The sequence below is a fragment of the Haemaphysalis longicornis genome, unplaced genomic scaffold (assembly GCF_048455015.1).
Source record: "Haemaphysalis longicornis isolate Haplotype H1 unplaced genomic scaffold, Haemaphysalis longicornis Haplotype H1 scaffold_4, whole genome shotgun sequence".
Lineage (NCBI taxonomy): Eukaryota > Metazoa > Arthropoda > Arachnida > Ixodida > Ixodidae > Haemaphysalis > Haemaphysalis longicornis.
The window spans coordinates 100,473,816-100,496,090 of record NW_027526361.1 but is presented as its reverse complement, the minus strand read 5'-3'; the positions used below and the strand labels follow the sequence as shown (position 1 = coordinate 100,496,090).

Below are 22,275 nucleotides of genomic sequence, written 5' to 3'. Positions count from 1 at the left end.
GTAGTTGGCAAAAGGAAAGTGCGATGGCTATTCACTTACTTGTAAGTACAAATATGAATGATACCAATTCTGGCGTAGTATTGGTTCTTGAAGGGCACTTCATATGGTGTGCATTGTTTTTCACCAGTGATGCAGGCAAGGGAAGGGAGCTTTGCATTTTCAACACTCTTTGCATCCATATTTATGTTGAGAAACTGGCAGGAACCTACGTTTTCAAATAATGTGCACCACACGCCAGACTTGCTGGCCTTTGTGAAGTACAATGCGTGCTGTTAATATAAAATTTCGATCACTTAGGGGCTGCATTACAGGTGCTTTAAAATTTACCATTGGTGATAGAGTTGAAGAGGTGGTTTGCAGTTTTTGGAAGAGTTTTTGTTTACAGTTAAAAAAATATTCTATTGTTAGATAGATGCACCCATCCAACCATGAGCAGTGTTGTCCCAAGGATTATGTAGTGCACCTAATATCAGTGGTGGGGCACGTCAACTGGTTTACCACCATTATAAAAAACGTACAAAAGCAGCACCAGGTTCAGAAGTGTGTTGAACATGTGTTCAAAAATTATAAAGTACAGTCCATTTTTAGATGTGTACACCATGTGCAGGTAAAAGGAGTTTATTAAATATACAGGAAACATTAAAAAAAGTACAGTGGATATTTACATGTGTACGCTTGCACACAATCACAGGACATCTGGCAACATGACGAAGGCAGCGTCAGAAGCAATGCCACCTCCACCAGCAGGGTCACTGCCACCAGCAGTGCCACCCCCACACGCAGCAGCCCGTGCCGAAACACCGATGGAGATCCTGGAGAACATAGTGAACTATGAGGACTTAGAGACTGTGTCTCTGTTGTCAGATGAGGACGGCGGTGCTCTGTCTGGCGATGCATTTTCTTCAGGCAGTGTGCCATGCTCAAGTGTGCCATCGCCTTCATGCTCGAGTGTGCCGTCGCCGTCATGCCCGAGTGTGCAGTCGTCATGTGGTGGGTCCGCCCTGAGGAGACCGTCGAAAAAAAGAAAAGACACAGATGACCCTCTTTACACCCACATAAATGACATTTCAGAAAAACTGGCAGCATGGAAGCCACTGGACAGCGATGAATACTTCGCCATGTCATTAGTAAGCTCCATGCGAAAAGTTCACGGCGATGTAAAACTGGAGATGCGCATGAAGGTTATGCAGGCAGTGAAAGACTACATGACCTAACTGAAATGACTTCCTGAAATAACAGTATTGCTTTTTCCCCCCTTTAGTTTATTACACTGCTTCTGCTATACCTATCACATCACTTGCTTTGCCGATTTCGTTTCCTTTTATTCAATTATCCTGTGCCTTCCCTGCACGATTGTTTTATCTCTTAAAGGAGCACTGACACCAATTTTCGGCGTTAATATTATTGCACAGTTCGCTTCCTTCACTCAACAGAATACCCTGGCTGAAATATGAGCGGCCTGCAACGCGAAGAATAGAGTTTAAATAGTTTAATGACCGGCGAGGTCGGCTCCACCTCGTCGTGACTTTCCGTCGATGAACCGGCGTGTTCTCCTTGCCTCGTAGAGACTTTTGTTTGCAACGCCCCTCGCGCCGTATTTTGTTTGTTGCCTCGGATTAAGATATCCGCATCCTTCCGGGTTTTTCTTTTTCTAGCGTCACTTGTAGCTAAAGAGCTGAGAGTTGGTTTTTTTTGGTGTCTTGTTTGTAGTAGTGTTGTTGGTGAGGGTAATGATTTTGAGGACATTTCGAGTGTTGTGTACAGCTTGCAGAGCTGTTAGATGTTTCTTATAGTGAATGCTGTTGTCGGGGGTTAAGGATGTTTGTCCCATAGAGTGTTATGCGAGTTGCGAACTTGTTAGTATTTTTTTTTTTGTAGTTGCGTTACTGAGGTGTAACAAGTGTTGCCTCTAGAGTGTTTCGCGTGTCGCGTACAGCTGCCTGTGTTATGTTTTCGAGGTCGAAGGTGAAGGCGTAGGCCACGGTGGATCGAGTGCCTCCGTAGTGGCCACCTTGTGTATTTGGTTGTCCTTTGTTGTGTTACTATCTAGTTAGCGCGCGCGTGCGCTTAGTGTACGGTCGATTAGTGCCTGCGCGCACAAGGCCGATGGCAGTGTGAAGGCTTCTTTTTCTTGTTTTGGGCGTTTCCCTGTAATCTTTTGTTCGTGTAGTATTTTTTTTATATAGCAAAAACGCAGTCGAGCATTTCCGTTGTGATTTCATTCACCCCAGCAATCTCGGCACACGTGAAAACTCACGAGCCGGCCACCCTACTAAAATATAAATAACAGTTGTCTCGCGCCTTTGGTATTTGCAAGCAGACGCAATTATCCAGGGGAGGGGTCTGTGACATTCATTCGACTCTAACACAATCCAGAAATCTGTTTCGAACACATGCGTTGTGATGACGTAACTGCTCACACTGTGAGGCGGAAGCACAAAAATAAAATGCGATCTTTTGCCTCCAGCCTGTTGTAAGCATCACATTCAATTCACGCGCAGTACCTGGACTGTGTGTTTGACCCCAATGCAGTGCGTTTTACTCTGCTACTATATGGCGTGTATGAAAACTAGAGCCGCCTATGGAAAATGTGCTGCTGGGATTTCTAGAGCATACAACAGGGTGCCCATGTGAATTATCCTGGAGTGCTCAAAGAAAGCTCAGTGCACTTTCCTCATTAGCAGTACAGATTATGTGGTGGTGAAGGCATTCACCTTTATCGGTGGAGTGGCTGCAGCAGCTGTGTTTGCAGGCTTCCCATGGCTTTCTCCCGGGAGACTCCCAGCTGAGCCCACTGCCAAGGAACCTCACCAGCAGCGCTGCAGAAGTAGGATGCAAACAGATTCCGAACTTCTGCAGCATCACTGGCGAAGTTCCTTGAGTGCGTCGACTCCAGGGGGAAGAAGTGCTGCATGGCATCATTCCCTTGCACCCCCTGAAGGTTTTGGCGCCAGCGTCCTGCAACAATGTTGCCAAACCTATCTTCACTGTCCATGTACGCTTGTGAGTGCGTGTTCTCGACAGTGAGGAAGTTGTGCAGGATGCAGGCTGCCTTGATGATGAAGTCAGCATTCTTGGGGCGCAAGGGGATGGTGCGGAGCAGGATGCGCCATCGAGCTGCGGTAATGCCGAAGGCATTTTTCACACACCTCCTGCAAACAAGGACAACACGTGCCAATGAAAACAAATTAGGTTTACTTAGAAATAAGAATTCTCTAATGAAGTGTTTCAGTTTATTAAGGACACTTGCTGCATGGCTAGAATATGGCACGCGCAAGCAATGAAGTTTTAGTGGGCACCCAGCACTAACTGAATATTTGCTTTATAGAATACGAAAAAGAAGCTTTCTCATCAACGTTTAAGACGTTTTAACCAATGTTCGGCACACTTCAACTTTAAAGCGGCCATGCAGACAAAATACAAGTTTGTTTTATTTGAAAGGTTCCGCGCTTTACAGTGCCCCCAGTGCTTGTCCGTATTCACTGACAAGTAAACGATGCCGTATTTAGAGAAATGAATCATTTTAGGTTGAAATTGTGATTCTCCTGCCAAATCGTGTGTTTTGGTGACGTCTGCCATGAAGTCACAAGAGTGAGTATTCACATGAACTTCCAGTCGTCCCAGATGGCGCTACCATACTCAGCTGCGGACCGTTGTCCCTACAGAATACATATTCTAATTTTTTTCCACTAGCGGTTGGTTGTTGTACACAACTCCCTTTTTATCATTTTGACAAAAATTTTGATTTTGATATTTTTTTCGCAACGATTATATATGAAAACATTTAAAAAGCAAACTTTTCATCGCTTATCCGGTTGACAAGTCGGTAAGTATTTTACAGAGCGTGAAAGAAGAAAAACTACCATGCGCGGTTTGCGGCGGCTGCACCAACTAAAGGCTGTGACGACGGGAGGAGACGCAGGTGATTGGACGATGTCCAAGGTTAGCATTCAAACAAGTTTCGCTTTCGGTTTTGTAAAACAACATGCTTGACATCAGACGGCATCGTTGGATGGGCATTCTCGATATTTCAGTAATCGTCGTACAGCGCTTCTGCCATGTTTTCGGCTGTAAAATGCCTAAGATAATCCTCCCAGGGCGGCTTGGAATCGTAGCAATCACTAGCCGAGGCCAACGCAGTGAACGAACGCCCTCCGCATCCTCGCAGACGCTCAAATGCATGCCATGCGCTTTTCCCCCATATTTGGAGCTTGCCTCACTCATGCCTGTGTCATAAAAAGCGCGTTCACACAAGGCCAAGTGTCTGTTGATTCTGGCCTGTGCCCACTGCCCGCAAGCAGTTTGTGCTTATGGCATGTGCGCTTGTGCAGCGCTTGCGTGAAGCGACCTTGACTCGGAGCTAGATACAGTCTACAAACTAACAAAGTAAAGAAAGGCGCATTCTTCCATTCTTCCAGTAGCTTCAACGCATGAAGCCGCAAAATTATTTAGATTTGATCTTATGATAAGGAGAGGTGGGGGGGGGGAAGGGGGGGGGAGCATGTGGTTGTTTGTCAGTTTTTGTGTACCATACCGTGCACGGCTGAGGCGATCATTGAAGATTCGTCTCTCGTCTCGTCGCTGCAATTGCTTGCCCGGGAATGGGCGCATGAAATCTTTCCTCAGTTGGAAAGCCTCGTCTCCGACAAACACGTAGGGCGCAGTAGCTGCATTGGGCAGCTGCCCCAAGGCAGGTATGCCCAACTTTTCCTCATGTCCTCATGGAGGGCCTGGCCAAAGTCCGAGTTTTTGAAGACGCCGCCATCGCTTCTGCGGCCCTCCGCACCAACATCAATGAGGACATACTTGTAGGCGCTGTCCACAACGGCCATCAGAACTATAGAAAACGTGTGCTGAAAAAAAAAAAAACATCGTCATTTTATAGTTTTTAAAGACGTAAGTGAGCTAAGGCAATATGATGGGAGGGATGGCATGGTAGGGGAGAAGGCTGTTTGCTGCGAAGATCCCAGCTCAAATGTTTTACACAATTTTGATATGTTTAAGTATTAAAAGACACAACTTTATGGAGCTCTAGGTGCACAGTAAAAGGTGAATAACTTTTTATTTAACTACTCTTGAATAACTAAAGCATCACGTGTCTTAACCCCCCTCGGCTTCTGTTTGACAGGCAGCGATGCTTGTTTGCTGGGAATTAAATAATTTAGGCTGACATTTTTCTTTGCTGTTTTTCTTTTTATTTATTCACAACATTGAAGGGTATGTTGCAAAGCTCCCAAAGTGAGCTTGGGTACAATTTTACTTGAGCGTCACCACCTTCCTGACAGCCTGTTGCCATTTTTGCTTTTACAAAAAGCATTAGAAGCCAACAAGAAAGGGCGTCATGGTCCACCCTCTACGTACAACGTTTGAGTGTACTTGTACACAGTTTTTTAGACATAATTTAAACTTGTTTTGTAGTTAAAAAGGAAACAGAGTAGTGAACCGTAATAAGAGGTTGCAAGAGAAATATTGCAACCCAAAGCACTCTGCAGTTTTGGAGTTTAGTATCATAAAGCTTATCACAAGTTTGTGCTGATAAAACATGCATAAAGCAGATAAGTTCACCTTGTAGTTGTAGAACAAGCTGCCTGATTTTGGTGGCGCAGTGATAGCCACGTGCTTGCCGTCGACGGCTCCCAGGCAGTTGGGGAACTGCCATCGGCGGCTGTAGCCGTCAGCAATTGCGGCCCAATCTTCCGTCGTTGGCACCTGAAATTACATTAACACGAGTCGTCACTACTTATCAACAGGTGAAGCATGGGCACAGCAAATTGTCGTATCACATGGACCTGATTGACTGCTGTGTTTAAAAAACAATCATACCTGGTGGTGAATCTTCATCAGCAATAACTAATAGTGTGGAATAAGAAATGCCCCAACTATCTCACACCTTCCTTAGGTTTCATTATTGGAACCCAAATTGTGGGTGTAGCTTTTGATTACAATCTGCTTGCCTGCTTGAAATTGTACGAAAAGTGGGTTCTCCAACACCTGAAGGCCATCTACATGGGTTTTTGGTGGATGTCAATATCCTTAGGTAGTGTAAGTGGTTTGCAGATTCCCACTGCACCATGCTTCATAGCCCAGGTGCAGCTTCAGCATGTGAAAAACGGGACGTTTGATATGACCTGCATGGGTTGTATTCCATTTTCCATTCATGCAAAAATACATCCTCCCCAATCATAACCTTCGCTTTCAAAACCAGTCCAACTGTTTCCCTGTGACTGCCATTACAGTGCATTCCCTGGAACACAGTGATCTCATGTGGGGTCGTACCTTCATGTACTTGTCTTTTAAGTGTGCCCAGATGGCTCGGCACGTGTCGTGAACGGCCATCCGGGCCGTCTCGATGCCAACGCGGTAGGCGAGGGCCACGTCTTTGATGTCCTGCCCCGAGGCAAGGTAGCTGCAACAAGAACAGAAAACGCAGGTGCCTTGTAACTGCCACTACCACTTGCTGCCAAGCAAACGCTGCCTCAGAGAATGGATTGTTATCGCACTTGCCTTCTTGACTGCAGTTCTTGTGAGCTATAATCGCATCATTACGTGCAATTTAGCAACGAAAAACATAAATATGACGTGCAGAACAGCTTGCATGGTAAAACACACTGCTACGTTGTTGGTATGCAATGCAAATCATGACGCTGGTCGCAATGAAAAAATTGCTGCAGCCAAGCGAACCGCAACGCTTTTAAGTAACGTTCTTGAGATGAAATAAATGTGAGCGGAAATCTCAACCAACCTCAAGGCAATTGCAAGCCTTTCGCCTGGCTCGAGAGGCTCCCGGACGACGTACTGCCGCGTCAGGTCGGTCTCCACGTACGACAGCAAGAGGTCGACGTTCCTCGGCGTCATTCTAAAATATTTAAAAAAAAAAGGCGTGGTCCCCATCCCGCATGCGCTGCATCTGCAAATAACGGGAAAATTAGTAGTGAGAGAGGCAACATCACGAACTGTGGCGAGACTTCCGAAAGGAGGAGCTACTGCTTGCTCATTATGCTCGCTCTCGCTAGCATGAAGCGACGCAATTGTGCACGCATGCAATGTGCGATCTACCTCTACCATTCATTAAAAGCGGTACAAACAGACAGAGAATCCAGTTACTTACTGCAGTGTAATATAAGCCTTCCTGTTTGCGGAACTGGAACACTTGCCGCACCCACAGCCGCCGTTGTTTTTTTTTTTTTTTTTCATTTTGTCGCCTCCTCAGTGCCTCCAGCACCAATACATGTTTCTGGAGAACCATGACCTGGTACTCGTTCATGGCTCTGGAAGTGGAGCGGTCGCACAAACAGAACGCAGAACGGCGGCAGACGAACCTCGCAATTGCGCGCGAATATGGCGGCACACTGTTGCTCGAACGAAAGGCTTTCGTCGGCTTGATGCAGCCGGCAGTTTTTCTTCAGCATTTAAACAACGCAGTTGGATGCGGTTTAGCAACGTTAAAGTCACTTCAGTGCATTTATAAACAAAAATAAACGTTTACTTTAAAGCCTAATTACAAAAAACTCTGCACAACTTGTTTATGTTGGCACAGAGCTAGGCAAGCAAGTCTGGCAACACACACAGACGCAGCGTCGAGCGCGCACGCCGGCGCGTGATTTCGCCAAGGTAAATATAAATGGTAGCGAAGGTTCGGGCAAAAAGCGGTTCAGAACCCATTGCCAGCGACATCAGCATGGGGGCTTATGGGAGTGGCGATTGAAGCGCGACTAGGTGAGGAGGGAACAAACACTAGCAACAAAAAACCAAGTCTTGTTCAACAATAAAACAACAATTATATTTTACGAACTATATTTATTTCTGAATCACATTTATTTTGGCACAGTGTATAAATAACTTATGAAACTGCCGTTCATTCTCAAAAACCTTTTTTTGTAGCGCCCTCTGAAGAATGGCACATGTCATTGCTTTGTGATGCAGTCCTTGTAGGGATCGGAAAGGCGCTCCTAAAGTTCGTCTGCTAGGAAACGCCCCTCGCGTGTTTTGGTGGTGCGCATTGGCATTCGTTTTTCCTTGTTAATTTGGTGTGCACTTAATTTTTGCTGTGCGTGGAGTTGCGAGGTGCGTTGTATCATCGGTGAACACGTGTAGTACCGTGCCCGGCAGGCACGGTGAACTACGGGACGATGCTGCCAACGGTTGGAGCGGAGCGCTTTCGTCGGTACCTACAGAAACGATGTGCTGTACAAGTTGCAACAGCAACTCCCGTACACCTGGCGTTTTACTGCTCCATTTTCCTCTCATTTCCACAGGTAACGCGAAACTATTGTACTGTTAATATGTGCACGGGGGTTGTGTAAGGGGACGTGGTGGTGCTTCGAAAAAAATGGGTCTAAAGCTTTGTTATGTCACAGTTATCTCTTGATTTCACCTCAGGCTGGCTCAGAGCAAGTTGTGTCAATTACTCTAGGACTTCTCGGCGTAGTACCACTCGAATTTAAACGAGTCGCTTTATTTGTCTATCTCAGTGTCTTCTCTATTGCATTACAACGCTTGTAGTGCTCGTTGCTTCCCGCACTTGTATGCGCAAGCATTATTTCCATCGCAGTACTGTGTTGTGCTGCTCCGTGCTGCGCTGCTGCCAGATCTTTCCTGCTATGTGCTTTTACATACTGCCGTCGCTTTCGTTTGCATTTATCCATGTTTCCTCTTTTTACTTATCTGTTGCGACACTTGCCTAATAATGCAACCAGGAAATTGCAGGCGTGAATGCTGAGTGAACTTCTGTAGAAACCCTTGTCTACTTGATAAGACGCCGGGACAGCTGCAGTGTGCTCGCTGCACTTTCGTGAATCGGCATTCCTGCGGCCCGGTTTTCTACGTCAAGATGCAGTGCCTAGTTCTTTTCTCTTGTTTCGAAGTAGTTCTGCTGTTGACGCTTTCATTGCTCATAATGCTATGTGTTACGGGTAAATTAAATTTTTCGGCGCGTAAGGAAAATCATAATGCATGTAGTGCCCACGAACATTTTGTACTTATTTTATACGTGCTCATTTTGTGCAGTGTGGTAAATTTGTTTTATGTTCATCCTGGAATAAAATTCAAATGTCTTGATTATAGCATGACTTTGCATTATTTCTTCTCTTAGAACAGAAGTACACAAACTGAGCAAGCATTATATAACCTTGATCTATACTTAAGGCACGCACGCCTACCTGCGTATGTGCGACGCAATTAAACTTAGCAGCTGTGGCGTTGGTAGAAATTTGTATCGGGGTAAGGAGTGGGCACGTTTTTTATATAAAAGGGGGACCGGGGAGAGTGGTCAAGTGTCATTTTGGGCTCTGTATCCCAAGGCAGAAAAAAAATTCCGGTCGGGGGGGGGGGGGGGGGTGTACGTTTGCCACCCGCTGCAATCAAAATAAACAACTGATTGCTTTTATACAGCAGTGGAAGGCATGAATACAGAATAAAGGTTCAGAGAAGATGCAAGATGCTTTTATAAACACCGAGGCGAATCATACGACAGTATGATAAAGTACGTTTCTCTAGTCACGAGTATAAGCTGGCGTTGACTTGAAGCACACAAGCCAAGGGCTCGCCAACTTGCGTCAGATGGCAATGACATGAGCCCTCAGCGATCAGAGTCCTGCTAAGGCTATTTTGAAGTCAAATTTTCCCGCTAATGCCACCAAAATGACGTCACTTTCTGACCGGATCTTGCGTCCCATCCTGTTTATTTTTTGTTCCGCCGGAAGTGTTCCCTCCTCACACAGATGGCGCTAAGCCCCATGAGCAGCTTAAGAGCCGCCATTTTCTGAACGTATGGGCTTCTATGGAAGCTTCGCTACCAGTTATATTTACCTTGATTTAGCCGGTCCCATTCGGTTACTCGCCCTCTCCCGCGGGCGCGCATGTTGACGCCGAACGACGCTGACGCTCGCGCGACGCCGAAAATACGCTGCATGTGGTTGGGCCTATAATCTCGCCGCTGGAGACGTCGTGCTTGCCGATTCGCTTACACTTTTCGAATTCGCATCCCCCTTCCACCTTTCTTTTACGCGTTACGCAGCTGCTTGTTCCTGCCGCAGTGTAAAGGGAGTGGTGATGGCAATCAACTTCGCTTTTTGCCTGTTCGCTCACTTGGCTGCGTTCTTCCGCTCACTTCCATCTGCCGCTTACGGCTATGGGCGCGTTTCGAGCTTAGGTGTGTAACCGTGCGTGTTATAGAATGCAGCGCGCTATCGAACGCTCCAAAAAGAAGGCGCTTACGAGTCGTTTCGCTGTCCACTTAAATGCCGGCTTTTATCACCAACCAGTCAATTAAATGCTTTTGCATTAACTCAATGTTGCAATGACATTGCACATTCGTGCAGCAGCAGCCTTGGTCACTCACCAGGCCAACGAGCGTTGTTAAAGCCTGCAGGACATCCGTGTACACTACTGAGATGAGGCCACCGACTGAGGTGTACAGCAGGATGGTGCTTCCGGACATGACTATGGCCAAGGCCGGGTTGAGATCGGCGATGATCGAAACCGACTCTCCTGCGATTAAGAGCAGAGTTGCTTTTCACGCAGGTAAGACAGGCGAAAAAGTGGCGAACGACACCCGGCTAACGACGTCCGGCGTAGGCCGCCTGGGAACAAGCCTGTGGGACGGCGGTCTGCCGCAGAGGGGTGGGTTGGGAAGACGATGGGTATATCGCCGACGGAGGCCGCCAGGCCTACGTACTATGAGGCTGCATCTCAAAACTGGCTGCAGCATATCACGGCTTTCTACATCTTCTGTGCGATGTAAACCTGTACTGCCAGCAGTCGATCTTATCTCCCTTGTTTTCTCCGGGTAAAGCGACTTTTCTCCCCATCACGTCCAAAAATGTGCGTCGATACCGAATCGACACCCGGTGAACAGCTCTTTTTTCGACAGCGACAGCGTCGTTCGTTAGTTCCCGGTTTTCGGTGTAACGGGGCTGGCTTTTTCCGGACACATCCCTAGCGAACAATCGTTTTTACGACGCTGACGGCCAGGAGGCCACCACCCGCCGTCGTTCGCCACTTCTTTGGTGGTTTTTGGCTACGTGGGGATTGGCTAACCCTCATATCACACATATGAGCCAAGGACACATCACGCAAGCTATTTTGCTGTATGTTTTATTCAAATCACTTAGCACCAATATAGAGTTTGAGTGGCGTGTACCGTCTGCACTTTACGTTTTGGCACGTCACTTACACATCCCAAGCAGCGGTTGCCTATTGCCAATGTTAGGAAACCCCATGTTCCCATTGGCTTCCGCGCAATCTGCCACCCTGCGGTGACTCGGATGAAAGATTGACTGGGCGCTAAGCAAACGGCTACCGGAAGTAGCGCCACACAGAAAGCCCATCGGAGGCCACGGTTTAGCAGACGGATAAACGCTATTTGGCTAAGCTCATGTCGTTTGTGTGGCGTGTGCAAACACAATGGTCAGCGTGGTGAACGGCAACAACGCAGCAAAAAATAGTTACCTAAAGAAGCACACCATTGTGGCATGAAACAACGCGTACTCAAACTAGAGTGCTGCGTATTCATTATAGCGTCTGATATAGCTTTACACGCTCTCTAGAAATGGGTCATTGGTGCGTCCTAACACAATTGGTGTCCGGCGGAATACATGCGTTCTACGTGCCCTTGCGCGTTTAGGCGCGTTATGCGGGTGATGGATGGACGCGTCGCTGCGACAGCCACCCCTTTCTTGCGGATTAAAACCGCGTTGTACTCCTGTCGGTGACTGTGTTAATCTGCCTGGTGTCATAACGCCGTTTGCCAGATTTAAGTGCAGAGCAATCTTTGGGCTCGCCTTGTCGTCGTAGCTCGCTAACGGTCGATGCGACTGCCGGAATCAGACTGTGCAACAGCGAGATAACTGACCCAAGTAAAGCCTGATGTACCGTCGTCAGGGGGGAACGCTGAGGTTTCGAAAACCACGCGGTTTAAATATTCATAATCGTTCTTACCCCCGGAACCACTGGCGCTTGTCATACATCTCCCCAATGTTTAGCACAAAGAAAACTGCTCTTACATATCAACGAAAATCTGTGTATATACCCGGGCCGCGACATAATAAAAATGGCGCGTTCGAAATTCCGCGGAAAGGCTCAAGCCGCGCAAAATAAAATTCAGCAGAAATTGAGAGACTTGCCTACTAATGCGTAGCATCATTTACGGCTTGTATTGAATGTGAGTTCTTCGATCTAATGTTTTGGGTTTTGCAAATTTTGTCCTACAATTAATCTCAATCTTTGCTTTTGTAACGATTAGAAGTGGAATTTTTGCAAAATCTGCATTTTATGTAAATGCAAGGTGTTACACGGTTCACCATTCTCCGTATATAATGATTGTAGGTGCAACTTTCGGAAAATATGCATTATTGTTGAAATGCAGGTCGTTATACGATTTGCCACTTTTCGTATTTTGTAATACTTTTGTTATTAATTATTCTTTGAAAATTTCGTTCGAGCAATTATCTCCCTTATTATAAGTTATTATAACGACTGCATTTGGAACTTTTCCCTGTAGGAGTAGTAGTACAGTGAAACCCGTTTATAGCGAACTGCAATATGCACAGCGATTAGTTCGATATATCCAATAGTTGAATATAGCCGAACCCGCCTATAACGAGCTCATTGTTACGAGTTCGCAATCCGCGGAAGCCCCCCCCCCCCCCCCCTCACTAACTCCGCCATCCGCGTTTGCAGAAACGCACACAGTACTGTAGCCATTACCATTAAAAATATTTCATTTATTGTAAGTTATAAAGCTACTCTCCGCCTTAACTGCCCATGTTGCAAAAAAAAAGCGGTGATTTTTGTTTTCACTTTCGTTTCGGCGGCTTCAACTAGCATAGCATTCTCTACACGAAACATTGTTTGCACCAGTTCGAGTGCGCGTCCTCAAAAATCTAAGAAGCATTGGCGGAGCACATCGACTGCCGAAAGCGCTTCATTATAAGCGTCGGACGGATTTCACTCGCGACATCATCGGGAACGCTGGCGAGCTCTTCCCACAGTTCACCGATGCATGCTGTCTTTCCGGAATCGCTGACAGGGGGGTTCCGTCGCGAGTCCCGCGCGTCGGAAGCAGTTACGGAAAGTATTGGGCGTCACGTTACTCCGTGCGAGGCGCAATGTCTCAGTCGCGGTTCTTGCTTCGTGGTCGCGGCCAATCCACATCTCAATCGCAGCTCCGAGATCATGCATTTCGGCGGCCATTCTAGGCGCACAGAGTTCGATATATCGGATGTGAACTTCGTTATAAGGAATATGTTTCCCATGTATTTCCGTAACTGAATTATTTTTGTTCGATATATAGCATAAATCGCTCTTACCGGGTTTGTTATAGCTGGGTTTGACTGTAGTAGTAGTAGCGCCACTATATCTTACATTCGGTTCAGTGTAGGGGGTGGCGGGGGCCCTTTGCGACGTCCGGGTCTCTGTGCGTGACGGTTTCTTGCGTTGCGAGGTCAGAGCTCCCCAGAGCCTGCTCCCAGTGAGAAGGGGAGGGTAAAGGGGGAAGGGGTCGCGCGGACACTCACAGAGCGAGTGGAAGAGAGTGTCCAGCGTGCCACATGAGGGGCAGTGAGGGCAGGTGAATTGGTGTGGATGAGTGTCCACAAGGAGAGTGCGGTGTGTGAAAGTGTGGGTTTATAAGAGCCGCCACTTGTGCGCTGCCGGCGGAGTAAGTGAAGGGAGCGGGGGAGGTAGGTTCCTGCAGAGGAGGCGGTAATGTTGAGTTATGTCCGTGTATACGCAAGTAGGTACGCATGGGACATTTCGGGGATACCGTGTGTAGGCGTAAAAGAAAAGGGAGCTCGGGCGTGTGGGTGTGCCATCTCATTACAACCAACGCCGGTGTGGGCCGGAGTCCACAGCGGCATCACGGGGTGGGTAGGGAGATTCTGAAGAATTTTGAGGGCAGCTGTGGAAGTGACTCCCTTTGTTTAATTTCGTCTGGCAGTTTGGGAGTCAGATAAAATGATCTGGGGGGTGGGACATTGAGTAAGGGTCAGGGAAATGGCCGCCTCTTCCGCAGTTACGGAGGAGGTGGTGGCGAGTGTAGCTGAAACCTGAGGGATTGTTGGAGAAGCGCCTACTAGAGCGAGTGCAAAGCCAGGACGGGTGGGGTAGGCCACTGCGTCTACGTAGAGAGTGTGCTCAGAGGGTGGGTAGGGGGTGAGGTGTTCTGTGGCTCGGGGCAGACGGAGTCCCCTGTGGTAGGCTGGATGCATATTTCGCGGGATCGGCTTAATGTGGAGACGCTGGAGCTGGAGGTGTGAGCTGGAGGATCTAGTAGAAGCGGGGGGTTGGCATCAATTCGATCGAGGATGTGCCGACCAGCCGGTGTCTGGGAAAGGCGCGTGAGCTGTGCCAGGTTATGGGCTTCGATAAGTTTGTCTAGGGTACCAAGCGCGAGGAGTCATTGGTTGGGTGCGTGTGGTGGCAGTACCAGCAGGGAGTGATAGGCTCTTCGAAGTAAGGCATCGAGGGAGTTACGTTCAGAGGGGGTGAGATCTGCCTTATTGTGAAATTGGAGAGCATTACACGCTTCGCTATTTTGCTTAGTTATTTTGAAATTTTTCTTAATTTTAAAATATTTCGAAATTTCTTGCAACCAATATTCTCCATTTACGCTATTGTAAGGATTGCTGGTGAAACATTAGCGAAATTCCTTGTTGTGGAAATGGAATTTGTTATAGGTTTCGAATTTCAGGTAATTTTTTAATCATTTCTTTATATTTGTATTTTTTTAATTTAATGAACCAATTAGCTCCATTTAAGTTATTATGACCATTAAATATGTAACTTTTGCGAAATCTGCATTATTCTGGTAATGCCATGCATTATACATTTTGCCATTTCCCGTAAGTTTTATTGTTTTCTTATTTTAATTTTTTAAACATTCGTCCGAAAAATTATCTGCATTTACGTTATTATAATGATTACATTCAGAACATTCGTGAAATATGCAACATTGTGGATAAGCCATGTGTTTTACGTTTTGCCGTTTCCCGTAATTTCTTCATTTGTTGTTATTTTTGATTTTTTTCCCAATTCCGTCGGACAAATTATTTTCATTTACGTTATTATCACGATTACATTTGGAACTTTCGCAAAATCTGTATTACTGCAATGTCGAGCGTCACATGGTTCACTATTTCCCCTCAGTATTTTCTTTTTTTCCTAGTTTTGTAGTTTTCCAATAAAAGATTGCACCAATTATCTGCGCTTACGCTATTATAACGATTGCAGGTGAAACTTTCGCGAACTGTGCATTATCGGGAAAACAACCATGCGTTGTACGTTTTGCCATTTTCCGTAGTTTTTTAAATACTTTTATGATTTTTTTTCTTCAAAATTTTGTGCGTCAAATTATCTCCATTTATGTTAATACGGCTCTTACATCTAGAACTTTCGCCACATCTGAATTATTCTGGAAATGCATGGCGCTACACAGCTTGAAGTGTTCGTAATTATTTTATGGTTTTCAAATTTTTAAAGTATTTCAAAATTTCATTCGACCAATTATCTATATTTACGCTTACAACGATTACTGTTTGAACTTTTGCGATAGCTGCATTATTGTGGAAATGTCATGCGTTATACGCTTTGACATTTTCCGTAATTGTTTTACATTTTTCTGATTTCTTAGTTTTTCAAGATTTTGTTTTACCAATCCTCTCGATTTACGTTATTTTAACGATCACATTTGGAACTTTCCTGAAATCTGCATTATTCTGGAAGTGCAGGGCGTTACGCGGTTAGCCAGTTTTCGTAGCTATTTTATATTTTCCCTATTTTTTCAGTTTTTCAAAATTTCGATCGCCGGATTACGACCTTTTACGCTGTTACGACGATTACAGGTGGAGCTTTCCTGATATCTGCAGTATTGCGGAAATGCCATGCATTGTAGGCGTTGATATTTTCCGTAATTATTTTACACTATCGCGTTTTTTTAGTTTTCCACGATTTTGTTCGACCAATCATCTCCATTTACGTTATTATAACGAATACATTTGAAACTTTCCCGAAATTTTTATTATTATGAAAAAGCAGGGCGCTACGCAGTGCACCACTCTTCTTAATTATTTTCCATTTTCGACGTTTTTTAGTTTTTCAATATTGCGTTCAACCAATTATCTCTATTTACGCTATTATGACAATTATATTCGAACTGTCTCGATATCTGCATTATTATGAAAATGCTATGCACCATACGTTGACATTTTCCGTTATTTCTTAAAATTTTTCAGTTTTTAGTTTTTGAAATTTTGTTCGAACAGCTATATCCATTTATTTTGTTAAAAACATTTCTTTTGGAACTTTCCCGAAATCTGCCTTATTGTGTAAACGCAGGGCGTTACACGGTCCGCTAGTTTTCGTAAATATTTTATATTTTCGTGTTTTTTTTGGGCTATTCGAAATTTTGTTCCACCAATTATCGTGAATTACGCTAATACAACAATTACCGGGACAACTTTCGTGAAATCTGCATTATTGGGCAAATACATAGCGTTACACGTTTCACCATTTCCAGCATATTTTTGTATTTTTCTTATATTTTCAAAATTTCGTCCGGCCTAGTATCTCCATTTACGCCATTATAGCAATATAGATGGGACATCTGGGATGTCTGCATATTGTGGAAATGCAGGGCGTTACACGTTCTTGGCTGGGGGGAGAGGTGGGGGGACTCGGCAAAGAATGCTTCGGATTAAAAACAGCGCGTTCCAAATGCCGCAGAAAGGCTCCAGCCACGCAAAAAAATGGTGTGTTAGAAATGATGCAGAGAGGCTCCACCCGCGCAAGATAAAAAAATTACGCTTTCGAAATGACGCAAATCATTTCTAGCATCAGAAATTAAAGCAAGTACAAAAATAACAGAACTCCCTCTGCAGCAGTTTCAGCACCAAGAAGGCGGGAAATTTGAAATGCATTGAGTGGCAGCAGTGAGCGTATAACCACGCGGCAGCCCATTATCGTAAATCACTGCTCTTAACTCCCGACAGCATTCACATTGAGTGGAGGGGCTTTAATTTTTAGCTATTGTCTTGCTGGATTTGTTTGCTCCTGGCGAACGGCTGTGCTTCCACTGCTGGTTCACGACGTGCAGTCTGCATTAAAGCAAGACTAATGAGCAGCATGACAGTTACGGATGTATCAGGCTGACCTCATTAAACGTTAGCTATAAATGAAGCTTTCGTTTCATTATTTTCGGGATCTACGTAGTGATATTGCCGTGCGACACAGTAATTACACAACCGCTAGACTTTTCCGTCGGTTTCGTTCGATTCTCGCGTGTTGGAATAAGCAGAAGTGAGCGGCGGCGGCCGCAACACTGTAACCAGTCTTACACCCAACCAGTTAGGTTTGTAGCGTCATTCGGAATGTCCCTTTATTTGGTTACCCCTCAAAAACACAACGGATACAGAGGTCACACAGCTCCTCATCTATCTCTAGGCTGGCAATGAAAAAAAACATGGGAAAGATTTTGTTTACAGCCCATTGCATAGTGCATTCTCAGATACCGCGTCGTTAGAAGACAAGACTTGCGCTAATGAGAAGTTCACAACACCACGTTTCTGTCGATTGCTATTAATTTTTTGTGTGACTACAGTAGGCACACCAAAATTCCATGCAACCGGTGGCGTGTTGCTTTGTCTACTAAACTTTTTTTCTATTACCTTGTGCGACTACCATTCTGTGAAGCACATTTCCGGAAAATCGCGGGGTGTTTTCTCAAGAACGAGCCAATGAGCTCAACTGGAATTGAAGCACAGTATTGAAAAATAAATTGTGGTAAGTGCAGTACGTTTCATATTTGGGAGAGAGTGCTAACAAGATAAAAGTTTAGGCTGAATATTTTCACACATGCATGCGCTAAGGATGGTGCTAGATGCTATATTGTAGTGAACGAAGTTTTTTACTTATTGCAGGCGCTATGAAAACTTTGAAAACATCTTTTATGGACGTTTTGTTGTTTATAACACCCTCACTCTGTAGGAAAACACAAGAAAGCACCCTTATAAACGAGTTTTCCTGTTAGTTACTAAAGTGGTGAATTTTTTTACACTGATAGGGTGTGTGCCTTTCATTTATAAACAAAAACGATGTAAATAATTTTACAGTCGGGTACACCACAATGAGATTCGTGATTCCAGCATTTGCATGGGACCCACCAATTTTTTCTGGCTGTATTCTCTTTCTACATTACGCAGGCTTTCGAAAAAGTTAAGTTGACCATTCTACTAGATAAACGTTTGGTTCCGCAATATCAGGTATACAGTTTCTACCTGGTTTGCGTAGGGGCTAAGTACCATGTTTCTAAAAAATGCTTTATGAGGCAGGTGTTGAGGACGCCAACAATTTTTATCCCCTGTGGCGGCGTACATTTCAAATCCGTTTGGCATGCTTGGCAATTTTCGTCATTGGGTACTCGGTTTCTGGTACGTAAAGGACTTGCGTGAAATTATAGCCTTGAAAGTTGTAGCCGTGGCTTCCATTTTCCTGATACCGTTTGAAAAATTTTCAAACACGATTTCGAACCACAAGAAATTGTGGTTTGCTAGGGTCAATGCTTACTGCGGAATGGAAGTTGGCAGCATAGTTGAAAGGGGTTTGAGCGGAAATCTGTGGAAGAATCTGGTGCCAGCAAGCGCCGCTCACATGCCCTCTCTAGGAGGTGCTGGGTGGTGCTTACCTAAAGCGGCAAGGTTGGCCGCCGTCCAGAAGAGCTCACCGAGGACTGCGGGCAGGCTGAGGGGAACTGCGATCCAACGCCCGTAATGCGCTTGGAACGGGTCCAGCATCGTTAGCGGCTTCTGAGCTCGCATCTTTTCGCAGAACAACACCCCGCCTGGATATAAGCACAGAAAGAGCGGAGGGTACTGTTGCTCACTTGCGCAAATTCCCTGTTGCCAGAAGAAGCGATTAAGACAGTGCGGGAAGATTAAAATTGCATTATTGATAGCAGCGGCAAAAACAAAATAAAGGAAACCGTTAAAGAAGATACGAGACGTAATGGCAGAAAATTGTGAAGAAGTGCCCCTAGGCGCATTACACCATGAGATAAATCCTTGTTAAGGAGAAAAAATCCAAAGTCTAGTTTTGAGAGAGAAAACAAACAGGTTAGCTGTGCAAACGGGAGGACACGATGAATGTGAGACACCAAAGCTATCCACCAGGCAAACCGGTCCGCTATCTAATGCGGCGCGAGCCAGTCTTCGAAAGAAAAGGATGAGGGCGAAATGAGTTTAGGGTGAGTTGATAGCCCCAAAGATCTTTGTCGCACATAAATGTTATTTAACATATAATGAATTGCGGAAAAAGTGGACTCCTGGGAATGTTAGCACAACCCAATAGATCAAAAATTTTCGATCGTGGTCGAGTCTAATAAATATAAATGTGGAACGAGCAAGCTGGTGTCGAGATAAACGCCACCTTTCTTATATAAATATAACGTAGAAAATGAAGTTTTACAGGTTCACAACACTTTCTTCATGATATATATCTCAGCAGCATCTGTTTACTATAGGACAGAGCTCTCCCACAGTCTTGGAACTGCTGCTATCTTGCGCTGCACTAGTCTGTTCTTAACAACTAAATTTTAATAAACTCATCCCTCAATCGAGTTATCTGTCTTGCCCTACTTCTCGTGCCGTCTCTCAATGCCCATTCTAGTAAACTGGTGGTCTATAGGCTTTCAGTTTTTTGCACTAGTAGCCAAATCCAGCTCCAGTGCTTTTCTAACATTTTGTACACCCTTTTTGTGTCTAACACAGTTACGCCACCTAAAAAACAAAGAAAAACACCCAATAGAAGGTTGTAATTGACAATAAAACACCTTTTAAGAGGGAATATTCTCGGTGTTTCTCTCTCTCAATTTCTGCTGAATTTTTTGCGCGGCTTGAGGAGTGTGTAAGATTATTATAATTTACAAAACTCTCTAAAGGGTGTTGTCTTTTCTATTTTATGCTAGGGTGAAGGGGTGTTAGAGTCATTTACACCCATACGCCCGTAAATCATTTTACAGCGTATTGTGACTTCCTCCCGAGTTTATTCCACATCTTAACACGCTCCTTTACAATCAAGCTTTCTCAAGGTTTGGATCGGCACTGACGACTTAATATAGCAATATTTTACCTACTCACGTAGTATATCGGTAAAGAGGCTAGAGGGAGAGTTTTTCAGGTCAGGTCTTCATTCGATTTGAATTGTTTATATCTATCGCTAACCATACAACATATCAACAAGATATGATTTGTAAATGTCGAATCCCTTAACTATTCTGCAGTATCCAGTGTTCCTGCATTCCGAATTAAAGCTTCCAAAATACCCCTCCAGAGAAGCAGCGAATGATCTTGGAGTAATGGGGTCAACCTGCTTGACCCACCTACCGGTGGACAACTTCCCAATCTTTGTAGGCTGGGGGATCATATACCTGGCAGTTCTTTTAACAGCGGGGCTGTTGTACAAGTCGTAAATTAGGTGTTGCAGGAAAATATACCAAACAAATACAGATCGCTTGTGATAGTTTGCCTCGCGGCGACTGCGGATAGTTCCCAGCGCGCGCAATTTCTTTAGCAAAAAACAAACCAGCAAAAACCATGAGGAGGAAGAAAATGCCGCGCGTTTTTGAACGCGTGCCTCGCGGACATCGTCAGAGAGAGAGAGAGAGCTCTTTATTAGATGAAAGCAGAGAGGTTTGCCGGCATGTTCCCGCCTGCATGCTACTCTGCGGGGATGGGGAGAAGGGAGTAAAGGCCCTAAAAGAAGTAGGGCAGAAGAAAGATGGGAAAAGAAGAGATTTCCCAGGCTCTCGCGGAGGCTTTAGCAAAAAAAAAACTCCAGCGCTGCTGTCAAGGGCTACAGTAAATGTAATGCTTGGGATAAGGAAACGACGATATCGATGCATATGACGATAACTACTGCTAGCCCACGGCAAAGCCACAACGGAACATGTAAATAAACACTTTTAAACTTTACAAATGTATGTATGTATTTATTGTTCTTAGGAAAAGGAAGATCCACCAACAGGCGTAAATTGTCTCGCCTAGGGGGCGGACACCGGAACGCCTGCTGGTGTAGGGGGGGTGGCGGGACGCGGAGAAAAGAATACATAGGAAGAGGAGGATAGGGGAGAAGGTTGACATTACAATGTATATAACACATACAAGGGTAAATATAAAACACAAAAGAGAGAAAAAAGAGGAATAGGAAAGAAAAGAGTTACACATTGAGAAAATTAACATTACAGAGAAACACTACAGATATAGACAACACGTGAATCTACAAAGGACAATGTTTAGCACACATGTAAAAAAGGACCCACACACACACGCACACACACAATAACAGAAGCTGCTTCAGCAGCAGCACTCCACCGCAATCTGGGCAGTTAGGCAGAGTTGTAGTGCAGTGCGCTGTGCAGCCCCGAGGCCCGCAGGTATGTACCCAGGGCCTCGAGCCCTTTGTCTCGCTCCCTAGCACTGCACGGGGGCCAAAGCAGCTCCTCAAATGACCGCACACCGTGAAGCACGACCAGCAGCTCTGCCCGCCCTGCCGCAAACTTGGGGCACTCATTTAGTATGTGCTGCAGGGACTGCACCGGCGCTCGACGGCGAGTGCAGGCGGGGCTGGTCGCCCGCCCCAGACGGTGTTTCCGCTCCGCCGTCCACACGTCCCCCACGCGGAGGCGCAGGATGGCTGAGCCCAGTCGTCGAGGCAGGCGTGAGGCCCGCAGAGGCGGCAGGCCCCCTCCGACACGCAGACGCGGGTCAGGATATGTCGATAGATGAGCAGGCGGGCGTCGTCCGCTGCCGCCTGAGCCACCATGTCCGACGGAGGCAGCGCGTGTGCCAAGTCGGCCAGCTCGTCAGCCCTGTCATTGCCATCCAGACCAATGTGGGCGGGGGCCCACTGCAGGCACAGTTGAGTGGCCCGGTCCGCCAATGTGTCCTTCAGTACTCATGTATAAAGATTGGATTGGGAAAACTTCATGGGGCTGCGAATAACGCCCTATTGGTAGGTCTTCATGACTTAGCCGTAGTCTTCACCGCAGTTGTAGCCAGCCGGGCTAGGGACCCCCCTTCCCCCCTTCCCCTGCCTTGCCAGTGTCCCGCTGAATCTTTGGGCAGCCTGGAGTTAAAGATTTTTATCTTTAGTCCCCCACCGCCTCCTCAAAGGCAGGCGGCATTCTTCTTGTATTTGTTACATCTTGGTATGTGAGGCAATCCCAGACGATGTGCTCGAACCTTGCTAGGCTGACACACCCGACAGGTGCCATCAGGGTATTTGTCC

At 45.8% G+C, this 22,275-nt stretch overlaps 1 pseudogene across 1 annotated transcript; it reads right to left on the bottom strand.

Moving 5' to 3' along the window:
• Positions 1–176: 176 nt before the first annotated feature.
• LOC144180461 (uncharacterized) lies at positions 177–6,351 on the bottom strand (annotated as a pseudogene). Its single transcript, XR_013324425.1, has 4 exons — positions 6,277–6,351; positions 4,535–4,853; positions 2,715–3,152; positions 177–1,001 (listed from the first exon to the last, which is right to left on the bottom strand). The product of XR_013324425.1 is annotated as an uncharacterized LOC144180461 (transcript).
• Positions 6,352–22,275: the final 15,924 nt, after the last annotated feature.